This window comes from Triticum aestivum, chromosome 7A (genome assembly GCF_018294505.1).
Source record: "Triticum aestivum cultivar Chinese Spring chromosome 7A, IWGSC CS RefSeq v2.1, whole genome shotgun sequence".
In the NCBI taxonomy this organism is placed as follows: domain Eukaryota; kingdom Viridiplantae; phylum Streptophyta; class Magnoliopsida; order Poales; family Poaceae; genus Triticum; species Triticum aestivum.
This window is the reverse complement of record NC_057812.1, coordinates 744,130,340-744,147,599: the sequence shown is the minus strand read 5'-3', so window position 1 is coordinate 744,147,599 and position 17,260 is coordinate 744,130,340. Positions and strand designations below refer to the sequence as shown.

The following is a 17,260-nucleotide window of genomic DNA, read 5'->3' as shown; positions in this document are numbered from 1 at the left end:
CGAGGGCTCGCAAGCGCTCATGAGCTTAATGAGCTTCAAACGAGCCGAGCCAAGCAGGGTTTTCTACTTGTTAATCTTAACAAGCTTAACCAGCCGAGCCTTAACGAGTACGAGCTTAATGAGGCGAGCTACTCGTTAATCCACCCCTACCCCGGATAGTCCTCGTGTCGCGAGACTAGCCCAGGAGTTCCTCCACATGTAGTTGTCGGAGATGCAGCGATGTAGCAAGCACAAGAATGGTCACGACCCGTCCAGGCTACACAAAATCAGGGCCCTGCCTGCCACCACCAGCCGTTGTCATCGTCCATCCGCAAAGATGCTCACCGAGATCAGCTGGTCACCGCCGTCCCACGCCACCATCGAAGCCTAGGTCGGTGCGGGCGCTACGGCCGCTGCGAGATTTGTGTTGCCGCACCTGGCCCGCCGCCATGACACACGTGCCACCTGCTCCAGGACGTCGATTGAGGAAGCTCCACCACCGCCGCGTCGCAGGGACTTTGCCCGGCGACAATGCCGGCAGTGGCGGGAGGAGGGGCGAGGAGTTGGATGGGCTAGACGGGAGGGGGCGGCGGCACTCTAGTACGGCTAAAGATAGCAATGGGTAGGGTATGGGGCAGGTAGAGCAATACCAAACCCATACCCGTGTAGTCAATGGGTACCACGTTCTACCCATACCCGTACCCATGGGTATGAAATTTTACCCGTGCCCATACCCGACGGGTACCCATACCCATTGGGTACCTAATGGGTAGATCAAATAGTACACAAATTATTCGCAATTTTACATTCATCCATATCACATTTGACAAACAAAACATTGATCTCAACTCAATAACAGATAGATGGGTACATGACAATTATCTCTATTAAAATTGACAATTGGTGACAACTTTAACATAGGTTCAGAAGTTCACAACACAAATTTAACTTAGGTACACATGTGAACCAAAGGAAAGGTCCACATGTCAGTATAAATGGGTAGGGTATGGGTATATCCATGGGTAGAAGGTTATACTTGTGTCCTACCTATGGGTATAAAATTATGCTCATACCCTGTCGATGTGGGTATGGTATCCATGGGTACCCGTACCCATTGGTAAAATTGCCATCCTTAAGTGCGGCCCTGCACGGCCGCATGGGAGCGGTGTTATCGAGAGGAGGGGTGACGTGGGGGTTCGCTCAGGCATTACAATCTGGATCGATAAAAGATCGTGTGGATCATTGCCTATTTAGCTTGAATAATAAGAGAATTTGGAGCCCAAAAAAATCGTGTAGATCATTGCCTTAAAAAATCATGTAGATCATTGCCTTAAAAAAAGATCGTGTAGATCTAGAAGACGTTTGAGTTTTATCTATCTACAGTCTAGGTAACCACATGGCACGTGTGGTAAGCAATCCAAAGAATTAGTAAGTCAAATACGTTCGCACGGACGAGAAATCATAATCGGTGTGCGATAACAGTGAAGCACGTACGGCCATCATTGATTAGCAGAATATAATTGGAGTTCAACCGCAAGTGTGTAGCTAGCAATCCATTTCATAATTAATTATTCGTACTGCACCACCACCGCGTGCGTGCAGCTAGCAATCTATTTCTTAATTAATTATATCCGTCCTGCATGCCAATGAATATTCGACCGTTTCCATGTTAGCTCACCACACTGGCTACTAGCCATGGCTGTTCACACTAGCAAGACAAATCAACATCTCACGCTGTCAGCATCTGTAAGTGTCGTCTACGAGGAGAGGCGAATCCTGTACGATCCGCTTGTGAGACAGCACCTCGTGAGGGTGGCCCACCTGCCAGCCTCCCCATGCGGCCGGGTCGCACGTACGACCCGGTCGTATAGGATTATTTTGCTCTACGAGGGGGTGCAACGCCACATGTCACAGTTCAACAGCCAAGAGGTAGAGCTCCGTGACCGCTACCGTGGAGAGACGGGGCTGGAGGTGGGTCTAGGGGGAGCTCCGAGAAGAATGTCACAACAGAAATATTGGGTCTAGGGGAGTGTGTCAAAAGGGAAGGGAACCTCACCGCAAGGGTATCTCCCGTGGAGCCAGACCAATGGTCCAACCAGAAGGCGGTGGTCTCGCCATTTCCGGCCTCTACCACAGTGCAGCTTCTGAAGGAAGGAAGAACAGCCAGAAGGCCCTTCCACACAACCAATCAGCCTCGCCAAGCTCCCGAGCAGTGGCACCGCACCAGCCTGCAAGGATCTTTGCTTCCTATACCATTCTTTTCTTCCTAAAACTAGGAACTTTACTCGGGAATTCAAGTCGTCGCAATGTGGATAAGTGAAGGATTTATTCATGAAAAAACTAGTCGTTTAGAAGAATTGGGATTAAATTATTGCAGTGAGTTGGCTAGACACGGATCAACTTTGAGCTATTTGATTCATTGGCATATATAGAGTTCCAATTCAAAATAGGAGATTGGCGCGTAGCATGGTTCCACATACATTTGGAGCACCACATGAAGTTTTTGTGTGGTCTGGTCGTGTGAACATTGCCGACCTATCGATGATGCTGCTTCAGATAATGGGTCAAGCCTTCGCTGCAGCTGGTTGCTGGATGCCTACAGGAACATGTGTATGTTTCATGATCATGAGCAGAAAATGCTGAGTAGAGCTGATGTTGAACGGCTACCAAACCAACTAACAAGAAATATCAAGGGGCAACAGCAAACTGCTAACAGAGAAAATGTTGAGTAGAGCCGGATATTTCCCACATAAATTTTATGTCAATTGGTGCACCTGTAGTTGTGCTTATTCACTATACCGAAAAAGGGTTCCCCCATTTTGTATTACAAAGCAACCAACACCGATTACATAGGAATGCTCGGGCGAGAAGCACAACAAGCCCAAAGAAAAGAGAAAGAACAAAGAAGAAGAAAGAAATGCCAACAACGGCAGCTCGACAAAGCGCGGATGACCCGCCACCGCTGCGTCCTCCGAAATTGACCCACCATAGACCCAGGCTCCGATCCGCCGCGTACCAAGCAGCACCTCCAACAAGGGATGCGACGTCGACGACGCTGCTGCTCGGACGTGTCCTAGGGTTTCCACCGGCACGCGAAAGGAAGTGGGGGATGGATACATCCGACACCCTCCAAGAAGGGATGGTGGCAACCGCAGGTGTCACCGCATCGGAGCCAGAAGATAGCCGGCAAGGGATTTCTCCCGCACTCCAAACCCCACTGCCCAACCAGGCCGGAGCCAACCAGCCACCTCGCCGCCCACCAGCATGCGCCACCGCGGTCTTGACGCCACCCACACCGCCTCACCGAGATGACCACCACGAGGCTAAGAGGATGGAGAGAGACGCACGAGGCGACAGGAGCGGCAGCACCGGAGCCACGCGCGGGGGGGGGGGGGGGGGACGACCTCCACCGCCATCGTGCGGGAGGCCCGAGTCTCTGACACCGTCGCGGTCGCCGTCCGGACGCAGCAGTAGGGCATACCAGGCCACCCCTGGCCCGGCCAGGCCCGATTTGGGCCCGTAAAGCCCCGCCGGCCACGCTCCAGCAGGGCAGCACCAGCGGCGCCAGCATCCACCCGCCCATCGCCGCTCCCCTGCCTCCCGAAAGCCACACCGACGACCCTCCCCGCCGCCGGCCCGCCCAGACCCGGATGGGGCCTGAAGTGTAAAACATATAGTTTGGGAAACTGCTCGACACCCTAAACGGGGTGTGGCTATCTCATTATATAATAGTACCAAAGGGTACAATACAATTACAGGCATATACAAGAGTCCTCGTATATATATAGTCTAACACCCTCCCTCAATCTTAACTATGGCCTGAGGTACAAAGCAAGTTAAGATTGCGCCTACAGCCTACAAACTGTGGTTGTGGAAGAGGCTTCATGAAGATGTCAGCAAGTTGATCCTTTGACGAGATGAAATTGATATTGAGGAGCTTCTGTGCAACGCGTTTCCGAACAAAATTATAGTCTACCTCAATATGTTTCGTCCGAGCATGAAACACCGGATTGGACAAAAGATAAGTAGCACCAATGTTGTCACACCAAAGCACTGGAGGATGAGCAGAAGAGACTCTCAATTCTCTCAACAAGGACTGAACCCATATGATCTCAGCAGTCGCATCGGCAACTACCTTGTACTCAGCTTCAGTACTGCTGCGAGACACCGTGGCTTGCTTGCGAGCATTCCAGGCGATCAAGTTAGGACCAAGAAACACTGCATATCCCCCCGTGGATCGCCTGTCATCAGGACTGCCAGCCCAATCTGCATCTGAAAATGCGGAGATCTCACAAGATGGTGCAGGCTGGAGAAGCAAACCATAGGAAGCAGTGAGGCAGATATAACGGAGGATACGCTTCACAGCTGACCAATGAGACGTCCTGGGTGCATGGAGGTACTGACAGACTCGGTTGACTGCATATGAGACATCAGGTCTGGTGATAGTAAGATACTGCAGACCACCAACTAGACTGCGATACTCGGTAGCATCATAAGGAAGTTTTGCGGAGTCCAGGGGCCAGACGCCAGGGTCCCTGGCGTCTGGGTCCAGACGCCGGGAACCCTGGCGTCTGGCCCTGGAGTCCGAGAAGGACTCTTGCCTTTCGGGTGAAACCGACTTTGTGGAGGCTTTTACTCCAAGTTTCGACCCCAGGGCTCAACATATAAATAGAGGGGCAGGGCTAGCACCAAAGACACATCAAGAAACACCAAGCCGTGTGCCGGCAACCCCGTCTCCTCTAGTTTATCCTCTGTCATAGTTTTCGCAGTGCTTAGGCGAAGCCCTGCGGAGATTGTTCTTCACCAACACCGTCACCACGCCGTCGTGCTGCCGGAACTCATCTACTACTTCGCCCCTCTTGCTGGATCGAGAAGGTGAGGACGTCACCGAGCCGAACGTGTGCAGAACTCGGAGGTGCCGTGCTTTCGGTACTTGGATCGGTCGGACGTGAAGACGTACGACTACATCAACCGCGTTGATATAACGCTTCCGCAAACGGTCTACGAGGGTACGTAGACAACACTCTCCCCTCTCGTTGCTATGCATCACCATGATCTTGCGTGTGCGTAGGAAATTTTTTGAAATTACTACGTTCCCCAACATGTGTTGAGGTTGTGGTATTCACCCCCCCCCCAGTCGGATTGAACATGGACAATTTTCTGCTTAAGGAGACACTCAACGTGTGCTTGAAACTGAATAAAAACATCGTACACATCAGACTTTCGCTTAATAAGATAAAGCCAAGTAAACCGGCTATAAGCATCAATGAAACTGGCATAATAATTGTGACCACTAACGGACGTTTGGGCATGACCCCATACATCAGAAAACACAAGCTCAAGAGGATGTTTCACAACACGACTAGACTCTGAAAACGGAAGTTGATGACTCTTGCCCTGCTGACAGGCATCACAAATAGTTTCAGCAGTTTTATTGGACACAACTGGTAGCTCATGACGATGTAGCACATGACGAACTATAGGAGCAGCAGGATGACCAAGACATGCATGCCAATGTGTGGAAGACACACGAATACCGCTGAACGCCTGGGAAGAAGACTGCATAGGAGATGTGGGCGGTGCGTCAAGAGCATATAAGCCATGGCGAAGACGACCACTAAGTACAACGGCCCTCGTGTCCCGATCCTTGATAAAGAAACGAAAAGAGTGAAACTCAGCAAGGACATTATTATCACGAGTAAGTTGAGGAACAGACAACAAACTACGTGTAGCAGTGGGAACACGAAGAATATTGGAAAGATGCAGATTGGGCTGGCAGTCCTGATGACAGGCGATCCACGGGGGGATATGCAGTGTTTTACGGCGGCGGACACGGGATGGAGCCATCGACGTAACCCTCCAAGTAACGACTGCGAAGGAGAGGCAGCACCTGAGCCCGCCAAGACAAATAGTTATCCGGCGTAAGCTTTACCAGAAGAAGGTGCGAGAAGTAGAACGGCGACAGCGCCACCGCATGATCCATATGAGCCGGCGCCGGTGGTGCATAGCAACCCAACAGAGGATCCGTGTCTTGATGTGGGGCGTTTGCTAGTGATGCGCCCGCGTATGGAGACGCCGGATAGGCACCAGGGGCCGGGTAGGCGCCAGGAGCCACAGAGCCATCACCCGGGCCAGTCGGGGCTCCAGAAGGCAGCGGAGGTGCGGCCCCATAGGGCAGCGAGGATGGCGGCGGCACCATGTAGGGCTGGTGGTGCGACGGCCCCGCATAGGGCGACACCGGTGGCGCACCATAGGGCACCGGCCAGGCCGACGAGGACGGCAGCATGGTGCCAAGGGTCGACGCAAGGGCGCCATACCAAGGCGCGCCGTAGAAAGATGGAGGAGCCGCGACAGGCGCGAGTGCAGAGTCGCGAGGACCCGGCAGTACAAGAGCGATGGTCGAGGAAGGAGCACTGGAAGAGGCCGGCGCGGGCAGGCCGCCTGTCCCGCTCGATCCGATCTGACCTGCGGGAGTCCCGCCGGGCGGCTGAGCCTGCCACCAGGCCGTAGCCCGCGGGCGGGACGCCATGAAGGGCGACGAGGGAGCGGCTGTGGAGGCCGGTGCTTGGGCCGGTGCAGCGACGGCGATGTTGGAGGAAGCCGAGGCGGCGGCGGCGGCGGCAAGGGCAGCGAAAGACATCGAAACCCTAAACTGATACCATGTAAAACATATAGTTTGGGAAACTGCTCGACACCCTAAACGGGGTGTGGCTATCTCATTATATAATAGTATCAAAGGGTACAATACAATTACAGGCGTATACAAGAGTCCTCATATATATACAGTCTAACACAAAGGGCCCAGATCTGGGCCGAGCGGGCGCCGCCGCCTAGAAGATCCCCCGCCACCACGCCGGAGAGCACCGCCACCACGCCGGAGAGCACCGCCGCCGCGCCGGACCGTCGTCGCCTGGGAGCACCCCGCAGCGCCGCACCGCCCCGCGTCAGAGTGACGCGCGAGGGGAAAGGCCAAAGGCCGCCGCCGCCAGCGCCGCCTGGGCCAGGCCCGGCGCCGGATGCCAGCGACGGTGGCAAGGAGATAGGGGAGGGGGAGGGGGAGGGGGAGGGGAGGAAGCGCTGGAGGCGCGATCGGTCGCCCGCGGGGGTGACGCGGTCGCGAGAGGGGTCGCGAGAGTGCTTATTCACTATTACTATCTATTAGTTGAACCTCACATCATTGTTCAGCAATAGAGAGAGATTGATTGCTGCATTGTTGCTACTCTTTGTTCCCACACGTTGATCAACTTCTAGATAATAATTTATGGGGTCCTATGATGCAGTTGGACATTACATCCCAAAATTTGAGGAGAGATCACGTTGTTTTCATTATTCCGTCCCTAAATTTTGGGGCAACCAGTTGAACGAGAAGCACACCATCTGGAGAGATGCCGTCCTCTACACCGATGTCATCCATACCCACGCCACACTCCTCCCTACACGTGACATCATCGATATTGTTGTTTTGTTGGGGTAACGCTTGTCCCCCATCATATGGCGCTATCATTTTTGTGGAATATAATCACCGATGAAGTTATTAATCGACAAGGAAGGCAAATAGCAGCATGTGGTGGTGGGTGACAAGTCTAGATCAAGTCTGCATCGAATATGGAACGACCTGTATGCTTGGGCACAAGTGCGGCTACTACTAGATGCCTGCTGGCTGCTGGTGCAATTGATCTGGTGATGCGACTGTCACGGTTGGGTGTTGTGAAACAAGAGAACACTTGGGGCTCACTTGCGTGTAGGATTTTATATTTTTTGTATCAAAAAAAGTAGAACATTTGAAGAATTTTACTTGTAACAACATTTTCTTATAGATGTCTTTCGTAAAAGGAAAAATGCAAATTCCTATGGATGGATTGTGGCACAGGAATTTAGAAGGACTCTTAGTTTCCTACCAAGAGGTAGACCTCTTGTTTTTTTCCTGTTATGTTCACATCTCTCATCCGATTCGTATGCATTTTCATAAGTTCTGTCGAGACAGTAAATCCTATGGGTTTTCGTGTTTTTCCTGTTCCGCGGGACTTCAGAAACTGGGGCATTGAGTTCTCGTGTTTTTCCTGTTGAGGATCCTTATGTGAGCAGGTGAAAGAAGGGCTTGTGGATAGATCTCCATCCTGGTGCTTGGTTAAATCCAATCAGATTGCATATGGCTGAAGGGCAGGAAGGAAGGAAGAAAATCCAACCGCCATGAGAGCGGAGTTGGCAGCAACGCCACCAACCACCATGCCCTTCTTCTTCACAAAATCAACCACAGGGATTCGGAGATTAGCAAGTACTCCCTCCGTCCCACAATAATTGTTTAAACTTTAGTACAATTTTATACTAATTTTAGTATAAAGTTAACAAACTTATTTTGAGACAGAGTGAGTACATTTATTTTTTCAACATGGATTAGCAAGTACATGAATGAACAGTCTCTGCTCTGACCGGATATATTTTTCTCAGCCCAAGGATAGCACTCAGTAAATTCAGATTATTTAACACGTCATGTTATACAGCGTTTAGTGCGATACCTACCGTAGCCTCGCCTAGATGGAGTGCTGAATGGGCCAGCGCATTCAGAACGATTTTGGAAGCTTGTACTCTAGTTTTGCTGGTTTGAAGAAGGTTCGCGGTTGTTTTTTTCTTTCTCTTTTCCGTTTATTTTAACCATTTTCTGTTTTCCTTTCGGTTTTCTATTTACTGTTCAATTTTTTTCTGTCTTTTCTTTTATGTTTCCCCTTTTTTTTAAATTCATGATTTTTAATCAGCTCGGTTTAGCGTACAGACATTCCCTTGATACATGGTAAACATTTTTCAAACATAGATTGAAAAATGTTTACGTTTAATTTTTTGATACACATTAGGTATTTTTTTCAGATATATGTTGAACATATTTTAGTACATGCTAAATATATTTCAGATGCATGTTGAGAAATTTCGGAAGTCACGTTGAATTTTTCTAAAACATATTGAACTTTTTTTCAAAAATTCCTTTAACTATTTTTCACATATCATGAACATTTATTACGAATCAGGTGAACAACTTTTTAAATTTACTTGAACTTTTGCGTAAATATATTATGAATACATTTTAAATGTGTGAACATTTTTTAAATGTCTCAAGAATTTTTTGAAAGATATGAATATTTGTAACATTGTGTGAACAAATGTGTACATTGTATGGATATTTTTAAATGTGCGGTGAAAGTTTATAAAAATTACAGTAAAGTATTTTTAAAAATTAGAAGCATATGAACATTTTTCGAAATTATTTCAATTATATTTGTGAGAACATTTCGGAAAAAAGGAAAACAGTATAGCTGGTTTATAGTCCTTGAGTTGGTTTGCCGTAACCTGAATGTAGCTGCATGACAGGTGTTTGGGCACCATTCAATTCAATTGTGGTCGTACTGTACTTAGCCTGCAGATTGGCGCCAGCGGTTGCTAGACTGCAGATTGTCCGAGCCTGGAGCAGTAGTATTCCTTTATAAATTTCTCCATGGGGTGATCCCGTGTATCTTTGGTCCTGTATTTAATCTGACCGGACATGAGTAACCCAGAGAAGCAACTGGGTTTGGCATGCCCTTCTTCCGTATCCATTTTAAAAAGTGATCTACTCCGTCCGTTTCAAAATATAAGTCTTTCTAGAGATTCCACCAACTGACTACATACGGAGCAAAATGAGTGAATCTCCACTCTAAAATATGTCCACATACATCCGTATGTTGTATTCCATTTGAAATGTCTAAAAAGACTTATATTTAGGAACGGAGGGAGTATTCGGGACAGAGGGAGTATGTGCCACTGATGTCACTGAGAATCATAGTGTTAACTTGTTCAGAATGCGGTTAATCCCACACAACTGTTAGCAATATGCGTGGTAGGCAAAATGTTACGTGTTTAAGTTGGCATCTTGATTCTCTGTAACTCTTGTGTACATATGTGATGGTTGGATCATATGGATGTGTACTGAATGTATATGTTCAGTCTACACCCATGGAACTGGATTCAGAAGAAAAGAGTGCTCGTCCCTCATGCCCGAGCTGTGTAATGGTGCCACAGACGACCGCGCTGACCTCGGCCTCGTCAGTCTGACTCTCAAGCAAACTTGCCGGCATGAAATGTCCCCCTTCCTCCGCTAACGGTCTTGTCTCGAATTCTGAGTGAAACACTTGTTCATCCATTCATCGTTCAGAAGAAAAACAGACATTGTCATGATCTCGCAAGAAATAAGAGAGCAGAGTTGAAGTTGCAGCTGCACTGACACCCATGTTGTTGTTGTACGCGAAAGCAATCAGGGATTCAGTTGAGAGGGAAGAACAGTGTTGATTTTTTAATTTTATTGTGTCATAAAGAAGTACTACTGATTAACCAACCGATTCGGCAAATGCCTGAGGGTAAAACCGGACCAAGTGCTACTTCAGTTGATATTGTTTAGTCAGGTTGCTCTGCTCAATTTTCTTAGTGCAGATGAGCAACTGGCTTTCTACGGCACACATGTTCAGTTTCAGGTTCAGTAGATGGCAGCTTCTTGAAAATGAAAGTTCGTGCTAATCTGATGTCACTCAGAGAGAATCATACTGTCAACTTATTCAGAAAGCAGTCGAGCTTCAGTACTGCACCGTATCTGAACTTCTGCTCAAGATCCCGTGAAGATAAATTTCTGAAGTGTACTTTTTGGCTGAAATTTTGCAAGAAGCCCAAACATTTGATAAAGTTTGCTATCACAAAATTTCAGATTTTTTGGATTTTGTTTTATCACCTTTTTTCAATTTTTTGCAAACTCGGGTGTACTACACCAGAGAATAGTCACACCTTTCCGTTATTTCTTTTTTTTTCATCTTCTTTTCATAGATTCAGTCTATCCAACTGAGAACATCTGCAAACACAGCCGCAACAACAGCAGCTGAGAATGGACAATCTCCACCATATATTCAGCAGTAGACATCTATTATATCATGTACAAACGAATCGAATGAATAATGTATAGTATACATAATTTTATTCTACATCAAAGGACAAATCAACCTCCACGGTAATCCAAAAATGAACTTCACAAGTTCAGTTATGACGGTACATGGAGATTATTAACTCTCCAGGAGTACATCACAGCATACAGAGCACAGAAGCTAGCAGTACAACCAGTACCAACCAAAAGGAACACTCTGAGATGAGGATAACAAAACAAGACACATGGGAGAACTGAAGTGCTGTTTGAAATCCGCTCCACCTCAGTGACAGATCAAAAAAATCTGGATAGGCCTGCTGTTTGAAAATAAATGAATAGGGAAACTTTTGAATTAATGGAGGGTAACTTTTCAATACATAAGATACTTGAAATTCCAAAAAATTATGAAAACATACGTCGTCTATTTTAGAGCGAGCAGGTGAGGTCTTTGCCTTTCTGTTTCTATATAGTTGCAAATCCGGATGAAAATTATGGAAATTTTTTGAAGTGGATATGCTCAATCTTTGGCCAGCTTTCTCCATCAGGTGCTCGGCAGCTCTTCTTCAGGAGTTCAGAATCCCGCACAAATATGTGTTCAAGGGAAGATGGCAAATCAGGTAAAAATGATATATTGGGGCACTTAACAATCTGTAGTGCCCGCAGGCATGAAAAGCACTTGAGATTAACTGGCAATGAACTGGTTTCACAATTCAAAAATGACAGCCACTTGATAGATGAGAAATCTGCCGATTCTTCAAATGAAAAGGACTCGTTACATCCATCAAGACCGAGAAATTCTGGAACTGTAAAACCTTCATCTGAGAGCATGTGGTTGAGCATTACGGGGCTGCTAACATAGAGGGACCCCTTGACTCGCAACTGTGAGACAAACTTCATATTGAGGTTGGGGACATGTGTAAACCGTGCGCTGGATAGTTGCAGCGAGGACAAGCCTTCAAGGAAGCACAAGTCATGTAAATTGTGCAGTGACAATCTTTGGAGGGAGGTTAAATGACCAATCGACAATGATGAAGGGCTTCTGCAGAAAGCCATGGAAATATCTTTCAGGTGGGGCAAGTCAATACTGATGAAATCGGCGGAAACCATCCAGTGAAATATTCCGAGAACCTCAAGGGACAATGGCAAAGAACTTGTTCCAGGTGTCAAGTCTAAAGAAGGGCAGCTCCGTAATTTAATTTCTGAAAGGGCGGTAGCAGCTCGTAATCCCCCCAATGATCTAAGACACCAGCACGAGCTGATGCACAAGTAATGAAGCTTTGTCAACTGTTGGAGAACATCTTGTGACGGCAGTGTAGTTAAAGTCATAATCTCTTTCAAAGACAAATGTCTCAGCAAAGTGAGACCATCAAGGCAAACAGCTAATGCCCCATCTGTAATGATGCATGACGAAAGATCAAGCCGAGAAAGCCCTGATGGTGGTACCAGTCGCAGGCCTATGTTCCTTTTACAAATGAGTCTTACCCTCTCCTCATGGAAACATATCCATGCCTTGATGATATCCTCTTTAAACAATTCTTCACCACCCTCTCTTTGTACAACACTTTCAATGGTTTGAAGAAGAGAAATATCAGCATCCATCAATGTCATCAACCAAATGAGAGATGAATGTTCCGACAATAGTACTTTCCTGATTTTGGATCCCGTATCCACCTCCCACAAGGAAGAAAGCCGTGACTCCAAGTTGTGTATCATCATGGTGTTCTCCCTTTGGGCATGTTGTTCTAGCTCATCGTTAGAAATAAACATAATCAACATGCATTTCTCAATCTTCAACTCTTCAAGCCTGGTTGGAAGAGAAGGCAATGTCTTCAGGTTTGGGACATTCTCGAGATGAAGTGAGGAGCAATTCCCAAAGAGGCCAGCATTGGATGGTAGCATTTCTAAGGCACTACAATCAACAAGCGCAAGTGACTCCAAATTGTGGAAATAAGAATTGTCAAGTAACCAGCCTGGGTATTTTGCATATCCATAACCTTTTATAGTAAGGCCCCTAATTTGAGGCGGTGTCATCAGACCTTCCAGAGTTTCCAAATGTAAACTATCATGTGCAGTCATGTCACTCCATTCAAGGTGCAAGTTCTCAAGATGCCTTTTCTCATGTAGCTTTGCTTCTAAGGCTTGATCCCTCCCAGTGACATTCTCAAGATTTTTTATACTTAAACTGCCTCCAACGTCATTCATATCTTTTAGCTGCTGCACCTCATAGCCCATTTGCTTTTGCACGGAAAATTGTTTGAGATGTTGGAGCGAAGTTAACTTGCCTATGTAAGGGATTTGACTGCACCCTTCAACTTCAAAGTATCTCAGCTTACTTAAACTAAATAGTTTTTCAGGCAAAGATTTAACATTGCCACTGAACTTAAGTAATTGCAAGTGGTAAAGAGCACACAATGATCCAGGCAATTCAGAGATAGAAGTACCTCTGAGTTCCAAGTACCGAAGGTGCTTCAGTTCACCAACAGATTCAGGTAGCTTGTTGCTATTGTAAAACCTCAGCCTAAGTACACGCAGCTTCTTCAAACTTTGCAGCACGTGTTGGAAAATATCTCTTGCATCATCTGTAAGTGGATCAATGCAGATAAAGGTACGTAAATGATGTAGGCTGCCGAACGAGTATTTATGTTGCTTCAAACTCTTAACACAAACAGATAGATGTCGAACAGTGCATGGTATTGTTGCCACCTTGTCATCTTCTAATCTGAAGCAGACTTCTTTGGAAAGTGACTCTACGAAATCATGAACGAGATCATGCATAACACAATATTCCCCAACTATGTCATTTACGTAAACTGGTTGAAAGAATGAAACGCAGAGAAACTCATCGAAAAAACCCCTCCCAATATCTTCCAGTTTCTTGTTCACATTGGGCGAATCAATAAGTCCCTCTGCTAGCCACGTGTGAACCAACTCCTTAATTGAATACAAGTGGCCTTTTGGATATAAACTGCAATATAGGAAGCACCTCTGCAGACTTGGATCTAATTTCTCGTAACTCCACAAAAGTGCTCAGAACATTTTCCCATGCAGCCTTATCCTTTTTCCTGCTCAGCCGTGAACCCACAGTTTTTGCTGCCAGAGGAGATCTTCCAAGTCTTCTAGCAAGCTTCTCTGCAATAGTTTCTAGCTTCTCACGCACCTTCTGGTCTCCGACTACTGCACCAGAAAAGGCATTGTCCTTGAAGAGTGCTAGGATATCGGTATCTTCCATGTCTTTCAAACGAATAATCTCATTACAACAAAGAGGAGCTGGGAGTATATTTGATCGAGAAGTTACCAAAACTTTGCTTCCCGTCTGTTGAGATATTAGAGGAGACAATAGTTTTTCCCACTCCATCTCATTGGTGTTCTCTTCAAACCAGACATCGTCGTCCAACACAAGAAGGTATCTCTTTGATTTTTCCAGTATGTCCCTCAATATGCATTGTAGAGTATCAAGGTTATCAACAGATGGACACTGCCCTCCTTTTGCTGATTCAATAATCAACCGTGTATGGCCACTGAGATCAAGTTTGCGCGAGATGCAGACCCACATCCTGACCTCAAAATGTTCTTTTACCCTCTTGTCATTGTAAACATACTGTGCCAAGGTGGATTTTCCCATGCCTCCAAGTCCAACAATGGCTAGACCAGAATACCTACTTGCATCAGACTCAACAGCAATTGGCTTCGTAAGAAGATCAAAAATATCGTCCCGATCCTTGTCACGACCAATCACTTTCAGAGGTGCAAATGATGTATCAACTGGAATAACCGATGCCGGTACTGCGAAGGCCTCAGCACCACGACCAGCAGGTAAGCAGAGAAGTTCACGGAAATCCTTGGCTTTTGCCAGGATGGCCTTCAGATCCTTCAGCTGGTCGAGTAGCTTTTTGTTCTTTGGACGCAGATTGGACAGCCTGCTCGACACAGTATGCACATGCTTCATAATAGTACCACTGGAAGATTCATGTTCTATCAAAGAATCCTTCCCACTCTCTGCTTTGTGCTTGAGGATGTTGTACTCATGCTCGTCTAGCAGGTCCTCAGCTTTACAAAAGGTGTCTTTGAGCTGCTGGACCCAGTTGTCTAACATTGGCCTGTGTGGGCCTTTGTTAGCTGCCTCAACCAGTAGTGTGAACTGTGGCATGATGTTGGTCTTCAGTTCATGGAGCTCACTCACCATGTCCACACCAAGACACCTTGCAGGGTCAGCTAGGAGCTTCTTCAAGATCGGCGATACCACTAACTGTAGGCCAGCCCGTACGCCAGCCAGAGCCAGCGCCACCTCTGCCATGGAAAGCACACCGTGGGATGAGGGGAAGGATGAATCTCTTACTTTTTGTTTTGAGGAATGAAAATAGTGAATATAAGAGAGCAAAGATGGGAAATGTGTAAATTTACTCTAAAGGCAGATTTGTGTGTGTTCACAGAATATTCTGTTTGGGCAGTTGTTGGGTCATAGATTATGGATCACTAGTATGAAAAATGATCCGGAGAAGTATATCAGGAGTGGAAAATGAGATGGAATGGATGGGTAAAGACACTAAATGGTGGAAGAGGATGAACACGTAGAAATGAACAATAGTCAACGGGAGCCACCTAGCTCTAAAGATGGCCTCTGGAGTACCAAATCAGTGATGGAAAGCCTGCAGGAGCCGGAAACAGGGAGAAAAATCAGTGAACTGCAGCAAAAAACAGATAGGAAACAGAGGAGCTACACAGATGAAGAAGACTAACACTGACAAGAAAGAAAAGAGAGGGGAGAGAGCTTACACAGATGAAGATGTGCAGGATGATGAAGGTAGAAAGCAATTGCGGCAATGAAGGGGAATGGTAGATTGCAGGAGAGGCGAATCGGAGGCAGCACTAGACCGTAAGAGAAATAGGACGAATGACTATCCAAGGGGGTCAACAAGATGATCCAGATAGTCACATTTTTTTAACTTGAGCTGAGCCCAACTTGCTGAAAAACTAACAGGTAGCCACTGTCTGTAGCGCACTCACTAATCAAACAATGATTAAAATACATGAAGCGGACGCCTAAGCTATAGTTAATAAGAAGCAAGTGCCCATCCGTTAATGCTTTTTAACAATGAAATGGTAGGTCATCGTGCCTGCTTCTCTTTCTTTCTTTCTTTTCCATTACCGTCACTGCCCCTCTGTGATTTCCAGGAAGCATCACTCCAGTTCTGAAAGGTATGACAAAGAATAAAATTATGATCTCATATGCCTTCAATTTACAGGATATCTACGGCAATTGTGAACAATATGATGGGTAATATGATGTGCATTAAAGGAACAACAATTATGACAGAATATGACATTGTGAAACACAGAGGAAATGGGGGAGAATACTAACCTGACCTGACCATAGTGATCTGATCCAACTAGTTTCGTTTTTTATCTTGAGCGGAGCTCAACTTGCAGAAAAAACAAACAGGTACTCACTGTCTGCAGCGCACCCACTAATCAAATTATTAAAATACAACAAGTGGCCGTAGATAAATCGCGGCAGAAACTATTTCGTGGCGGCCTCTACCAGCAGCTATAACGGCCGCCATAGTGGGCAATCGCGGCAAATAGCAGAAATTTTTCTAGTGGGAGAGATGATTTCTGGAGGGTTTTGCTGATTTTTGAGCCATTTAGAGGGATATGTGGAGGATTTCGCAGCAGCAGCCATAGCGTAGCGGCAAGGCTCCCGGGCAGCGATCGCGGCTATTTCGCCGGCTATTTTAATCCATGCAAGTGGCCCAAGCTGCCGGCCTAAGCTATACTTTAATAAGAAGTAAGTGCTCATTTGTTCATCTTTTGGTGGTGTTAATCGATCAAAGAATGGTTGTTGGCATGAGGGAGTAAATTAAGGTAACCACTGTTTCAACAGGGATGGATGTCACTCGGCAGTTAATTAGAAGCAAGCAGTGGTTCTGCAAACACGAGGCAAGTCACAAAACAGCAAGTCTGGGATTGAGTTGAGTTGTTAACCTGAAGGCCCGCCAACACCAGGTCCGCCCGCATGTGAGCCCTAGGTCAACCTCCACCATCGGCATGGACCCAGGAGAAGGTAGGTCACCACCACCCTGTGCCGCCTGTCAGAACATAGTCCCCAAAACCATGGCACCAGCACCAGACCAAACCCACACTGCCTTGGACCGCCGGCTAGCAGGGCACAAGCGACAACCAACCATGCCACAGCCACCGGCCACCAGCAGCGTTGCATCCAAGCAGTAGAGCCGCCCGAAACAACTTGTCGCCGCCACCAGCATGACAAACTTTGACATCCTTCCTTATCTCCTTCAATATTTTTCCTTTTATTTGAAAATCTACTTTATACATTTCAAACAATGTTCA

The 17,260-nt window shown here is 46.7% G+C and overlaps 1 pseudogene; it reads right to left on the bottom strand.

Moving 5' to 3' along the window:
* Nucleotides 1-11,240: 11,240 nt before the first annotated feature.
* Nucleotides 11,241-15,809, bottom strand: LOC123149944 (disease resistance protein RGA2-like; annotated as a pseudogene).
* Between the last annotated feature and the right edge of the window lie 1,451 nt (nucleotides 15,810-17,260).